This window comes from Parasteatoda tepidariorum, chromosome 4 (assembly GCF_982258835.1).
Source record: "Parasteatoda tepidariorum strain Cologne lab strain chromosome 4, Ptep-v5.0, whole genome shotgun sequence".
NCBI lineage: Eukaryota > Metazoa > Arthropoda > Arachnida > Araneae > Theridiidae > Parasteatoda > Parasteatoda tepidariorum.
Genome location: NC_141758.1, coordinates 83713723 through 83728887, shown reverse-complemented (window position 1 = coordinate 83728887; position 15165 = coordinate 83713723). Strand labels below are relative to the sequence as shown.

Genomic DNA, 15165 nt, shown 5'->3' with positions numbered 1-15165 from the left:
ACTTTTCGCGAAAGCTATTTATTTTTGTTACGTTTCCGGTTGCTTATTTTTGCTGTTCGTAACTCCTAATCATTCCCTCAATTAATTTTTCAGTTTTGCAACCACTGAATGATATCTTAATCTCAGGCGCAGCTGTGTTAATTTTAAATTTTCATAAAATTACTTTAAAACCCTTGTTTTAAGAATTTGATCTGAGTTAAAATTAAATTATGTATTTAACTGGCTTTTTAGCGCAACAAGTTCTGAACTGAAGTGACTTAACAATTTGTTTATTTCGTTTTATTTATTTATTTTTTTAATGTCTTTGTTTTGATTGAGATTCTCTTTTTATACTTAGTTTTTTTTTCATACCGGTTTTTCAGGCATTTCTTGCAATTGTTTATCCTTTTCATTTGTTAAAAGTTCAACTACACCAATTTCAGCAATAAGGTATAAAAGTATTTTAAGTATAAGACAGATTTATATTAAGGTGATTAAAATATTTACGACGTACGATGATATAAATTATTGCACCTGTTATATTTTTTTTAATAATTTTTTATTTCTAATTGTTACCGTAATTTGACTTATAGTTTTGATAGTTGTGTAGCTTTAAAGTGGTTATAGCCCTTATATTTTGTAACAAAGCAGGCAGTTGTATGTATGATAACATTGTTAATTTTATTTCAGTTATTTATTTACTTCTAATATGAAAAGAAGTTACATTTTGATATTCTTAATAATTTTTTTTTTCATATTATTTAGCTTATTTTGCATTTTCAGCTAGTTTTTATAATTATTTTCATGTTAACTGTTTTTGATTTAGTCAGATTTGTGATCGTTTTCGTTATTTACTTTATTATGAAATTTGGATTAAGGTACAGGGAAACTGTCTGAAATAGTTATTATGTTAATTGGTAAATGAAGAATTTCTTTAAAGAAGGAATTATCAAAAGTAAAATGTATGTTATTGCATTGATAATACAAAAAATTACAATTTTTTACCGTTTACCGATAAAATCCTAGTATAGCCCACCCTTTGGTAACTTTTTGAAATATCGCCATGTTGGCCATAACGATTTCAATTGATTCACCTTCGATTAACATTTCAATTGTTTATAATTAAAAAAAAACAATTTGCCAGATTATTCCACTAGAAATAATTTTTTTTTATAAATTGTAGGTTTATGTAGTGCCTAGCCTGTGGTATCTTTTGAGTTTTGAGCCTATTCTCTGATTTTTCATTCCTTAATTTTTTTGTCACTGCTTAGCTGTTGATAAATCTAGGAGGTTATTTTGGCAGAGGGACTGATACACAAATCTTTCCGAAGTGTGAAATTCTCATTTCCCCTTCTATCACTGGCATGTGATGTTACATCGTATTCTTCACTGTTAAAAAAAACACAGCTTGAAATCTATATTGGTACCTATGCTGATAAAGCCACCAAGTTTAGGCAACGACCCAGTATTGCCTCAAGACGAGTAAAAAAAAGATCCAGTTGGGAGTAGACTTATAATCAGCTCTAGATAAATGATCACATATTTTTTTCATTTATATTTACAAATTGTCCTTATATATATATTTATCACTGAGTTTATTATGTGTCCTACAAATTAATGAAATTTAGAGGGAAAATTCATTACCAGGATTTTAATTTAGCCAACTTCTTCTGCTTGTTATGAAAATTATAGTTGTGCTTGTCCAATAGGGTTATCAATTTTACTATTTGAGTTTTTCCTCTATTTAATGTGTCTTTGGCTTCTTGCTTGCTGCTGTTTGGTTTTTACCGAACTTGGTGAACATTTTGATGTAGTAATGTCCAGTACAGAATTTTTCTCTAATTTAAAAAAAAATATTTTAACTGGCTCTATTAATGTATCATCATTTTGTTTCAGCAAAGTGTTTGTTATGTCCTAAAAGATTTTGTTTCTTCAGTGTTGGACAAAATTCCGTTATGTAAATTATTAATGAAGAAGATATCTATGTAAGTAAAATTTCTATTTTCTTTATTAAAATATTTTCTTGTTGTTTGTTATAAAACATGCAAAAATGTTACAATTATGTTGTTGGGTTTGGCTTAAAAACATTATCGTGAAATAAAAGATAAATTGTCTTATATTATTTGAAAATTGATAGAAATAGCGTGCAAGTTTGCATGTTACAGTGAGATTGCAATGAAAAACAATATAAATGAGTCGTATAAGGTAAATAAAACATAAAGCCAATAAGAAAGTGGGAGTCGAAAGCTTTACAAATGCATTTAGTTGTTCCATCTGTTAAACAGATAAAGATTGTTTAGGTTCAACAGATGGAACTACTGATGCATTTTTATGTCTTAAGATTGGCGGATTCAGTTATATTTCTTATTTACTTCACACAATTCTTATGTAATTTTTAAATCATTATATTCTGTATTGTATAATCAATACATTGTAGATGACTCTCTGATGTAACATCAAAATTTGTTTGCTACTTCTAACTATTTTACTAAACTGTGTTGGCTTTTATTTTTTATCAACAGAAGTTATTTTATTGATATTTTTTATTTTATATATTTTTTAATATCTATTAATGAAATGATTTTCATATTTTAATGAATTTTTAATAGTCTTGTATGTTTAAACAAATACTTTGTGATCAGCTTTACTTGTCAGTGTATAATAATCTACAATACATAAATCGTTCATTTGTGGGGTGTTCTCCCTAATGTGTTTATAGAAGGGTAGCCCGCCCCCCCCCCCTACTCTTTGTGCTCTTCTTGCTCTTTTTGAAAGAAAAAAGCCATCCCTTAAAAACACTTGTCTTTTTATTTTATTTCTACAGGAACAGGTTGTTTTCTTGATCTTTTGTTTTAATCAAAACTCCTCCTCTTCTGGTTTATTTAAATATTGATATTTATTCAGCTCTAATTTTTAATTTCATTTCTTCATTTTAGTAAGATTTTTCTTTTGTTGTCTAGATATATAGTTTTACATGATATTGAGCCCTAGAGATATTCGCATCGTTTATTCGAATTTTTTAGTTATTTTAAATTTTCAATTTTTCTAAAATAAATACCTTTTATTTAAAAATGTTGCTTTAAATGTCTATTTTCTTATAATTTTCAGTTTATACAAAAAAAACTTTCAAGTTGTATACCAGTTAAACTTTTTTTTATTAGTTTACTTTTTATTTTTTATTTTAAAAAAATAACTATTTACAGAGATTGTTTTTTCGCTTACCTTTATTTATTTTTCAAAAGATTCAAATTTTTCTGTTATTTTGACAATGAGTGAGAATTACTCTGTTAAATATACACATAACTAACTAACTCAGTGGCGCGACAGCCCATTAAGAGGGCCAAGGCCGACTGTGCCCATCTCAGTTTTCTTGACCTTGGGCTCTGGGGTGCAGGAGCATATGTAATATACACATAAAGTAACATTAAAAATCGTAGATCAAATTCAGTTATTACATAATTTTAACGTTTCGGGATAGATTTGTTTGGTATTGATGCTCTAAAAAAGCTGTTTTGTAAGAGCGATCGTGCTTCTATATTTATTCACGGGCTGCGTACAAAATTTTATTTGTATGTTTTCATTTTTATATCTAATGGCTCTTTGTTCTTTATTTTCATTTGCTTTGCCTTAACCTATAAGTGTATTTCTAATTTGGATTATGCTCACATTCCATTGTTCTTCTCTGTAACATTTCTATCAGAATATAACTGTCAAATATTAGAACTGTTAGACATTACTCAAATAAAATATTATAAAAATAATAATTTAATTTATTTCCCATTCACAAGTAATGATTTTCGTACAAGTGTAATATATCCCATTTGTAATACATTAACTTACGCTGATTTTTTTCCTTTTTTTCAGAAATCTGGTGCTTTCTTCTTCCAACTAACTTTCTATTATTACTAACAAACAATATCCAAAGAAAAAAAAAGTTTTGTGTTTTCAAAAATTTGAATTTTTTTGAATGAAAATTTTTATGTACTTTCTCATAATAAATCTCATTCTTTTATTAATGAATTATTTTGCATTTGTTACTTCTATTTTGTATTCTTAATATACTATGATGCTATTTGAACTCTTTATATGTTAACTCCTTGTGTTAAAATGTATGAAGAACTTTTTGACTCATTTTTATGAGATAGGCTAAGTTCTTTTATTGTGGGGTCTCAGATACATTAGAAACATTTATAAATTTCAATTAATTTATTTTAGTACACAGAGGACAGGAATGATAAATTTAATTGTGACAAAAAATTTTCTTAAACATCAACAATGGAAAAAATGTGGAAACACTGATTTATAAATGTCATTTTAAAGGACAGCTTAAATACAAGGTGCAACTATTGATTTCCATGGTAAATGGAAAAACTCTGCTAAAAATATTGTGTATAATACATTCCCACTTTTTTCACCACCCGGCCTGAAGTTTCGTGAAGCTTAGTAGTACAGACTTGGAGAGAGTCTTCAGACATATATTAATATAGTATTGGTTCCCCTTTCGCATCAATGATAGCCTGTGAGCTGTATTGGCTCAGGAGATAGAGTCTTCGCCTCCCAGTGAGGTGAACCAGGTTCAAATCCCAGCCTTGGCTGGTCCATACGAATTCCACACCTGGCTTGCACCAACCACAGTGCTGACATAAAATATCCTCAATGGAAGACAGATCATTGGTTACAGTCCCCTTGCCTCCAAACTGACCGTATCTTCCTCTCCATGTATTGCAAATGCGGGTATGTTCCATCAAAAGTCCTCTATTAAGGCAAATTTCTCCTAATACTTGATTCAGAAGCTCCCTTGTCTTCTTCTTTGGGTTCAAAATTACAAGGCTTCAGAGTGGAACATTAGTCATTAGGCGTAAACTTAAAAATTGGGTCGGCTGTTCTAGGCTGGTTATAAAATAAAATGATAGTCTGCACATGTTTGAGAGGACTTTTTACCAGTTTTTTGATTGGTAAGTCATAGGAATCGACTTCCAGGCATACACCATGGCAGAAGTGAGGATGGTCGATATGGCTGGCTGCATAATTTAATTTGCATTTTAGTTTGTAAGTCGTTTAGTAAGAGAGTTAGGCTTTATATCGAGGCTCTGAAGACAATCCAGTTTATGAGTACCCATTTCATCAAACCATGGTTGCACAAGGCTCAATGTGTGAATGGGCATGTTACAAATTGTTAAAAAAAGTGCTTTAAGTTAAAAATGCAATGTAGATATTAATATATTTCTTTGTATTGGACTGCTATTTAATAGAAATGTTGAAAAGCTGTGAATTTCTTATCTGGAAACAATGTTAAAGAACCTTTTGATGTATAAATGTCAGGGTTCTCACTGGCGACTATTTGCAACTATTTTTGGCCTTAGGAGACTATGGCAACTTTTCTTGCATGAAAAGGCTAAAAAATCAGCTATTTTCAGGAAAAGGAAACTGTTGGGAGACTTTTCTGTGCTCCTAGCGTTGTTGTTTTTTTTAGCATAAATTGTGTTGACAACCTGCAACCCAATTTATGCTAAATGCAATAAATCTGAATGCAATGAATTTTTTTCCTTAAAAATAAAAAAAGTTAAAAATTTTGAATTGCAAATTTAAGTCATCACTTTTTAATGCACTCAATTTGCACCGATTCTATTGTAAGTCAATTTCTTTTCTCGATCTCTTTTTAAATGGTTGTTGCTACGAAATTCCGCCCAATTTTTTATATATTATGATTCGTGAATTTGAATAATCACTTTTTGCAATATATATGTATATATAGGGAAAAAATTTAGAAAAGGTTTTTTTTTTAATGAAAAAGTATTTTTTTGAATGAATTCTAGTAATTAAAAGTATTTAGTTTTCTGCAAATATACTAATTTTTTTGATATGAAATTTAGTGCTAGAACACTAGCATGTATGTAAAAATTATATTTGCTACCAACTTGACTAAAATGGATCATGGTATACGACAATTAGGTCGTTTTTTAAATTTTTGTCATATTATTGAAAAAGTTTTGTTCTTATTTAGGAAACTTTCATGCTTTAGGCTACTAAAAGCAACTTTTTTTTTTCTGTGTCAACCTTAAAATGTCTACTACTATATTGCTCCAAGTCCTACAGTAATAAAAATTCTTTCGACCAATTAAAATTTCTTCCAAATTAAATTAAGTAATGGTAAGAAACATTTTATATAATGTAGCATTAAAATGTTAATATTATTTTAAGGTACCTAATTCCGTGTATTAAAATGAATATTATAAGTAATTCCCGAGAAACAAAAATCTTAAAAAAATCTTTTTTTAAATAAAAGGTTGAATTAATCAATGTTATAATTCTCATAAGTTATTCAGACAATTTATTTTGAATTAAAGCTCATTATTTTATATAGTTTAGCATAGTGTTTTTTTTTATATCATAAGACATTTTCACCAATCAAAAAATTAAATAATAGCTAACAAAAATTTATTTTTGCTTGAAATTTGTTTCAGATCAATTATAAACTTGCTTACAATAATTTTCATTTTGTGTGTTTATTACAAAAGATATGGTTAAAGAAAAAGTGAAATACTAGAAGTAAAAATAATGTTAAGAGTTCCAAATGTTCTACTGATATCCTGAATAAACATTGGGGTTTACATTTTTCAACTAGAGGCCATATCCATATCTTCAGGATAAAGTTTTCAAATTCATAGAAAAAAATAGATTTGTTGCTAAGGTTTTTTTTTTTAATGTATCTCACTTACTAATTCACTTACTCAAGATGAGCTTTTCGAATTATTAAGCATCAATTTATTTATTTTTTTGGTTCAAAATTACATTCTTTAAAGTGGTTCAAAATTTAAATGAAAATTAAATTGTTAAATTACATTCTTTAAAATGATGTAAACAACCTTAATGATGTAACAACCATACTTTACAACTCTTACTTCTTTAGTAAATAAAATATAAAAACTGGCACAGCATGGCATGAATGAATGCCTCAGTTGATGCCCTTTTTTGGCCTGCATTGCATCAATAATTACCCCAGCTCTTAAATTCAATAACTATTTGAAACTGTAAGAAACATTTATTATAAACACTATAAAAATAAAATACTAATTAAACAGTTTCACCTTCAGTGAAAAAATAATTGCTCAGTACCCTTGCTTAACAGGTTAATATAAATTCTTATAAAAAGTAATGTTGTTGTCGTATACCATTAAGGCAAGAGGGGTGCCATTGTCTTGTTTCCAGTGGCGCCATCTATGACTAAGAATTTGCTTTCTGCTACACACATGTCACTGCCCATTTTACAGGGAGGACACATTCATACACCATCCATCCATCTGCAGACTTTAATTTTGACCTGAACCGGAGCACGTTCAATCTCTGATCCAGTACTTCAGATGTATTGATTTGTTATGGGAAATTTGAGGACTTTGAATAAAAAGTAATAATTAATATAAATAGTTAAGCAATCTTTAAATTATGATAACAACAAATTCATTTAAGTAAAAGATTTTATAGTAAGGGCTGCTTAACTTTTTGTATTGTTGCCTACTTTGGACTTGATCGGATTTTGTACCATCTATTACGCAAAAAACTTCAATCAGTTTATTGAAATAAAGTGGAAAATTTCTGAATATTTATGCATCTGAATTTACAACAAACTTATTTGATTGCTGCCATGTTGGATCAAGTGAAAGTAAGATAATGGGCCAAGCGAAAGATTTTCGAATGTAAGATGTTGCATCAAGTTAAAGTATTTAATGAATTTAGATATTGAAAGTTAGTTTCTCAGGAGAAATACGTTCTCTACTTACAGTTGAGGTTTTTCGGGCTATTTTATCAGCTTATTTCTCGGTATATTTCGGCTTTTTTTTGGGGGGGGGGGGGCATTTAAAAGCATGTTAAATTATCGAAGTGTCGCCCAATCTTGTTAAATATATAAATTCACCTCTATTGCCTTAAGCATTTAATGAATATTTGGAGAATAAATTCACTCTCTATTTGGCTTTTGAATGCATTATTTGTTATTTTTCTTTCTTAAAATTATTTTATTGTACTATGTCTTTTAGTGTTTGAGTAAAGTAAACTTTATTCTCACTTCGAAATTATTAAACAAGAGTAATAAAGTTTTTTACAGATTTCACCACTTTGTTGTCAGTTTGCAAGCACTTAATCAGCATATTTGTTGTAATAAAATCAGCATAATATTTATCTAGTAATTAGGCTCATGGAGACGTACTACTGAGCTTAATTTTCGCAGCAAATTTTGAGTCTGGGCGATATTTCAGACATCTAGTTATTTACCATTTTGTAGAAAAATTGCTTCGTATCTATATTTTAATTATGATACAAGATTAAAATAAAGACATTATATGAAAGGAATTATCAACTTTCTGAAAGTATCTTTTTCTTCTGTGTTTTGTATTTTCTTCATAAACTTAATGTAAAATATAAAGAAAGGAAAAACGCTCCACTGAATTATAAAAAAGTATTTACAAATATTTCATAAATTTCAAAGGCGTTGTAAAACGGTAGAAAATCGCACTTACATAACTTCACAAATTTTTGAGTTATTTATGTTATCCATTTTCCTCATATTGATGGCGTTAGTGATTTAAAAAAAAAAAAAAAAAAAGGTAAAGATTTCATGAAAATGTGATATAGTTGCCTAAATACCTTTAAAAATGTGAACAATTTAAGAGCATATTAAAATTTTTGAAACATTTAAAATAATTAGACCATAATTTGAGATCTTTGTGTTGCATTACGTTTTTTCTATCGTTTCTACTAAGGCTTAAATAATGAGCAACAATATAGCTCTAACATGTGAAGTATATATTAGTACAGTGTTGTTGTACTTTAAAAGTTGTTCCTTTAAAAGTTAGTTTCATAATCCAGAAATGAAACTGTACAATTTCCTCAATGCGTTACAAAAATGAGGGACTTTCTTTAAAAAATAATCTTTTGATGAATCTAAAATTATAACGATGGTGTTCCTTCTCAATATTAGTTTAGCACTTGATGAATCTCAAATTATTACAGTGGTTTTCCCTCTCAAAGGTAGTTTCAAATTTGAAGAATTTAAAATCAAATCACTTGTGTTTTCTCTCAAAGGTAATTTCATACTCATATTCCACAGAGAAATGTAACAACTATTTAGTTTCATTTCGAGTTGTGCAATTTTAAAAATTTCGTTTGTTTAAAATTTGAATTTTAAAATTTTAAACAAGCGAATTCGCTCAAATTTTATTCAAATATTTCGTTCAAATTTTGTATTTTGTTAAAAATACAAAATTTTAACGTTTTCTATTGCATACTTTAAAAATTAATATATCTTATAATTCTAAAATTTTTTTGACAAATAATTATTTAACTTTATTCTGTTTGCGTGAAACTATCTTTAAATAAACGAATTTTATAACTGTGTGCAAAAAAATTTATATTCGATTTAAAAATTCTCGAGATATCATAAAATACGCAAAAAATAAAATTAGCATTGAGGGATCCAAACTTTCAACCGCTTTCCTAATCGATCTATTTCAACCGTATTTTCCAGATTGTGACTAACTTTCCTATTTTTGAGCATCAAAAATCTGAATCCGTCGGGAAAAAAATGCATGTTTATTAGTGTGTTCAATTCTTTTGTTTCAGATTTCTTATTTTAAAATATCATGTTCACTAGCTAACGTAGTTTAAATAAGACTATCAAACCAATAAAAATGCGTTTTTTTTTCTGTGAAAATCCGATCATTAGATCAGAAGTTATTTACCGTGCTCATGTTTGATTTTATTTTGCACACTGTACTTTCGGCACTAGCTATCTGTTATGTGTGTATTTTCCGACGTATGAAGTTAATCTATACTCATAATGGCTATGTATTTGTTTTATTACTATTTAAATATGAGTGTAGAGATGAGAGTTTGCCAGGGAGGTTGACCTTAAACTTATTCATTCTTAATTTGATTGATGCCTAATATGAAACGAGAAAACAGCGTTAATTTATTTTGTTTAGGTAGGTTTTTTAAAGTCGATAAACATTGTGCTTGCCCTAAAAAAAAGTTTTATATTTTTAAGATGGGGGAACTCTAAAATTTCAACATTGTATGTACATTTTATATTTTTAAAAAGCATGTAAAAATGTTGTGAACACTTTTTATCCAATGTATTCGGTTTAAAATTCTCATAAATTTACTTTAATTATCATCTCTTAAATTATTATTAAACAGCTAACAGAACTTTTACTTTTTATTCAGCTTTAAAGGAACAAAAAAAGTTACAGTAAAAAAAAAAAAACAATTACAAAATTAACGAAATTTTACAGTGAGTAAAAGAAAATTTACTATTAATAAAAAACATGAAAATTGACGAAACAAGTAAGTTTTTTATCAAGAAACCAAAGCGGAACCTACCCCTGCTATAAATGTTCACGTTAAAGTGGTATATTTTGATTTATTTAATGGTTAAGCACTTCCCGACGTTTGGTTTATAAAAAGAAAAACTCATTTATCGCAAAAAAATTTCGTTGCACATAACTTTTACAATTCTAATTTTTGATATAACAATTCAAGCCTCCACCACATCGCCTATGGAATAAGTGAGAGTTAAAAGTGAAGATCTTGTTTTCTTTTGGTGAACGCGGGCTTCACAACTCTTTAGGTACTATTCAGCTATCACGAGAACTTCTCCAGACATCAGTCGGTCTTATAATATAGTCTTATAATAGTCGAATCAGTCATAGTCTTATCATTGTAAACTGTGTTTACCGTGATAAGTAACTTAGAATAGGCCTGCTGATTTTACCGTTGATTTAGCTGGGAAAGTGGTTTTCTTTCTTCTATTTTCCCTCATTAGAAATGTTTTTACTCTAGTTTCCATGACAACAGACAACCTCAGGCTTTTAGTCGGGAAAAGTTCTCGTGAAAGCTAGACAGTACCAGAGTAATCTTTCCTTTTTTGCTGCAATTTTAGTTTGTCACACCGCTTGATTACTTTACCTTGAGAGCGTAATATCTTTTACGTCTGACGTTGTGTAGTAGCCGATTTTAGACCTTGTGTAATTTAATTTTACCTTCTATTCAAACACCTACCTCATCAATAAATGATCAGAAGTCATTCATGGCGATTAACTTTTTATTTAGCTTTTCGAAAAAGGTTCATTTTGGCTATATTTTTACAAAATTTTCATCATTTCGAAGAACACAAAATCTTAACAACCGCCAAATATTCGATTTTTTTTTCTATAAAGAAAATATATATTTGCCATTTGGTATTAACTTAATGTCAATAAAATAGTTTTAAATATGTTATAACAAAAGAGAGTTTTTGTATAATTTCAAATTATTATAATTTGTGTTTTCACTACAGCGCGAGAACGCGAGAATCTCGCATATTTTTTTCTTTTCTCGCATTAAAAAGTGATTACCGCGAGAAATTCGCGCATTCTATAAACCAATTTCAAAATTCGCGAATTTCTCGCATTTTGAAAAAAATTTCTCATTGCGCCATTTAGAATAAAATCCGTTTCACTTTTCTTCCTGGATCTTTCATTATTTTCAACATCTGCCCCATTATCTAGCTTCCTTGTTTACCAGTATTGTTCAGAATCTTTAAGAACAACAGAACACCATCCCTCCGAACCTCTTTCAGAACGCATTTCTCTGCAACCACGTGTTTACTGTAGGCAAGGTTTCTTCATGTAAGACGTTCAAATTTTTTGCGCATTAATGCAAGATGGACAAATACCTTGTAAAGGCAATATCTTCTACTCCGAAACGGACAAATGAAAATGAAACAAATGTGGGTAGAAACGATCAAAACGAAACAAATACGCATTTGAGCTACCTAATGAGAATAGCTGATGAAAAAGTAGATATAGAACATTTTCCATCAAATACGCATCACATTTTACATCAAATACAACGAAACAAATACGCATTTGAGCTACCTAATGAGAATAGCTGATGAAAAAGTAGATATAGAACATTTTCCATATGTTGATGCAGCAAAAATATTCAATGCTTTAAAAATTAGAAGATATTAAAAATGTATTATAATTAAAGAAATGATTTTTTTTTCAAGTCTCTGTGTTTTTGTTTTTTAATTTTTAGAAATCTCACTTAACTTTTTGAAATCTCACCCTGTTTTTGAGAAAGGGTGAGAAATTCTCACCCATTTTTTTTCTGCGATGAAAACACTGATTTGATCCCTGTAAAAATTTATTTTCTTAACATAGCGAAAAAAATTTTTCAAAAGTTTTTATTGTAGTTTCAACGTATCAAATTGCTTTTTGGTATAAATATTGGTTATATTTTCTTAAAATTTATTCTGTTTAAAGGGAAACAAAATTTTGATAATCATCAAATTTTCTATTTTTTTGTCTAAAGTGTATAGAAAAATTTATGTTTGTCATATTAATACTAATATCAATAAAATTGTTTTAAAGCATATAATGACTATTATAGTCGGTTTTGGATTAATTTACTCAAAAGTAGGATTTCTACTCCTATGAAATTTAAATTTTGTTAAATTAATGAAATAATCATTACAAATTTTTTGTTGTAGTTTGAGTGTATCGAAACTTGTAATTTTACAAAGAAATGCTTTAAAGTGATTTTTTTGTCTGATACTCTACTGAAGTTAAACAAAAACTGATCGTTTGCTGTTATTCCTATTATGCAGTTTTAGATCATTAGAACATTTTTATTGACACGCAAGAGTATTTTTTGGTTACTTTTAGTACTCTTTAATAACACATAATTTTTATTAAATTTAATAGTATTTATCAAACGAAATTCCTTTTAATTGTTCGTGCATTTCAAAACTAACGCAGAACAATTTCGAAAATTTGCTAAGAAATTTCATATCAGTTTAAATAAAATAAAATATTATAAGATTTTTCCTTTAAAGGTATTGTGTCCCTTTAAAATATTCCTGTTTCAGTAAAGAGTGCAATAGTTATATTAATTAGAACATTTTGATGATGGTTGCTAAAACCTTTCTGAGAAAAGCTATTACACTATGTAGACAGCTTGATATATTTCATGGTTATTAGATTCTAATCACATATTTACATCTAACTTTATAAATGAATGACTCAGAATGAGTTTTTAAAGTGTCACTTACAAATTGTCGAATCTCTCAAAATTGTTGTTTCTGTTTAATTAGTTTGTTATGGAAACTAAATAGTATGCGAAAATTTTGTTCTTTTTTATGTATGTTTTGAAAAGAAGAAATATTAAAAATCGATCATGGAATTCGTTTATTTTATTCATTTCTCATTGTCATGGTGATTTGTAAGATTATTGAATGGCCATGGCTAATCAATAGAGAAAATTGAGAAATTTATTCACTTCAGTAAAGTTATCACCATTTTTATCTCATGAATCGTCTGCTCTGTAAGTTCTTTTGTGTATTTTAGATTTTAATTAAATTTTAATAAATTGAGTCCCGTTTTTTTTTAAATTTTCTATAATTATTTTTGTTTTGAAGTTGAAAATCATATTGTCATTTCTCGTTAAAAGGCGAGGCACTTGTGGAAAAAAGTAAGACTCTATTAATTTTAATTAAGTTATTCCCACTTTTATTGCTTAATGCCAGCGTGTCTGTAATCTTATTTCTATAATTGTTTAGATTTGCGTACATTTGTGAATGATTAATAAATTGTAATTCTATTATTGTTTCATTTTAAGTAGAAAATTACATTGTTAAAAGCCAAAAAGAAAAAATGAGAAGTTATAAATTAATCACATAAATTGGGTATACTATAGCCTACGTCACAGGTTGTGTTATTCCTACTAAATTTAACCCATGAACGGCATTTTCTGCGAGCCTAACTTCAAGCCACAAATAAACAAACGAAGTGTTTGATCGTTTAAATAGCTGCTCGCCAGATTTTATTGCATTATAAAGAAAAGTAATTGATATTCGATTTTTGATTAATAATCGATTTATGTGGATAGTGGCATAGAATTTAGCATTGCGTCATGGTAAATGTTATTCCTACTAAGTGGAAGTAGTTGTGTTTTTTTATATTATACCCAATTAAGTTAACGTATCTGAAATTTATTTGCATGTTTATTGAATAAATTTTTCCCACCACTGTTTTTAATGAATTTTAATGCTATTATTTTTATATTTTAAGATGAAAATTATATTTTCTTTCATAATTAGAACTCGATATAAAGAAAGGTTATGAATTAATCTTTTTCAATAATTTTATCCCTCTATGTCGTCTGCTCTGTAATTTTATTCGTCGATTTGTTTAAATAGTGCATTTATGAAACGGTTCCCAAAAGGTGTTCCTTAAGAACTCTTAGGTTCCTTGGAAGCGTCACAGGGGTTCCGAGTTCGGACTTTTTTGTTTTTAAACCAGTGGTGAGTTTTGAAACTTGTAGTTATACTAATGTTCAGTTAATAATAACCCGTTATTTATTTAATATATAAACTTAATTTATTTTTATGAAATTAGTTACTAAATATGGCTAAGAAAGGAAAAAAACGGCAAACTTGCAACAAAAAAAATTTTTTTTGACAACCCTATACTGAATAATTCTTAAATAATTTTTTTTATTCCTTCCAGGCTCCATGAAACATCTTTTTGGAACAATTTTAGTGCAAAAAACATCTACACTTTTGTGCTTTAACGAAAAATGAACTATCAAGTTTTCACCATGCTGTATCATCATATAAATTCCGTTGGTTAATTCATTTTCTTCTAATTCTATTATAACAATACTAACGTATTAATACATTGGTTAATAGTCAATCAACGAAGTGCTGCTTGTAGTCCATTGAAAGTTAATTATAAATCGTTACTTTTTTTCCTTTTTTAAACCTCATAATTTATTTTCCTTAAATATTTAATAACATTTTTTTATTTAAATGCATTAATTAATCAATAATAATTAATACTGAATTTCTTATACCATTAAGTTCAATTACTTGTTTTTTATTACAATTGTTTTAAAATTAGTTGTTGATTGATGCAAGATTATACAGTAATATAAGCTTAATTTGCGAGAAAGTTTTATTGATTAATGCGTCATAAATTAATCAATAAAATTGTGATTTTGTTACTATAATTTTTATTTAAAAATAAATTATCGTCTTGTTGATAGTGCTAATTATCTTTTCATTATTATATCTATCATTACTTTAAGAAAGCGGAGATTTTCTTTTTCTTAAGTATATTTAAACTACAACTAAGATAGTTTATATTATAA

At 28.0% G+C, this 15165-nt stretch overlaps 1 long non-coding RNA gene across 1 annotated transcript; it reads left to right on the top strand.

Moving 5' to 3' along the window:
- The first annotated feature begins 244 nt into the window (after nucleotides 1-244).
- LOC139425924 (uncharacterized) lies at nucleotides 245-3999 on the top strand. Its single transcript, XR_011637047.2, has 3 exons — nucleotides 245-429; nucleotides 1916-1964; nucleotides 3844-3999. It is a non-coding gene; the product is annotated as an uncharacterized LOC139425924 (long non-coding RNA).
- The last annotated feature ends 11166 nt before the right edge of the window (nucleotides 4000-15165 follow it).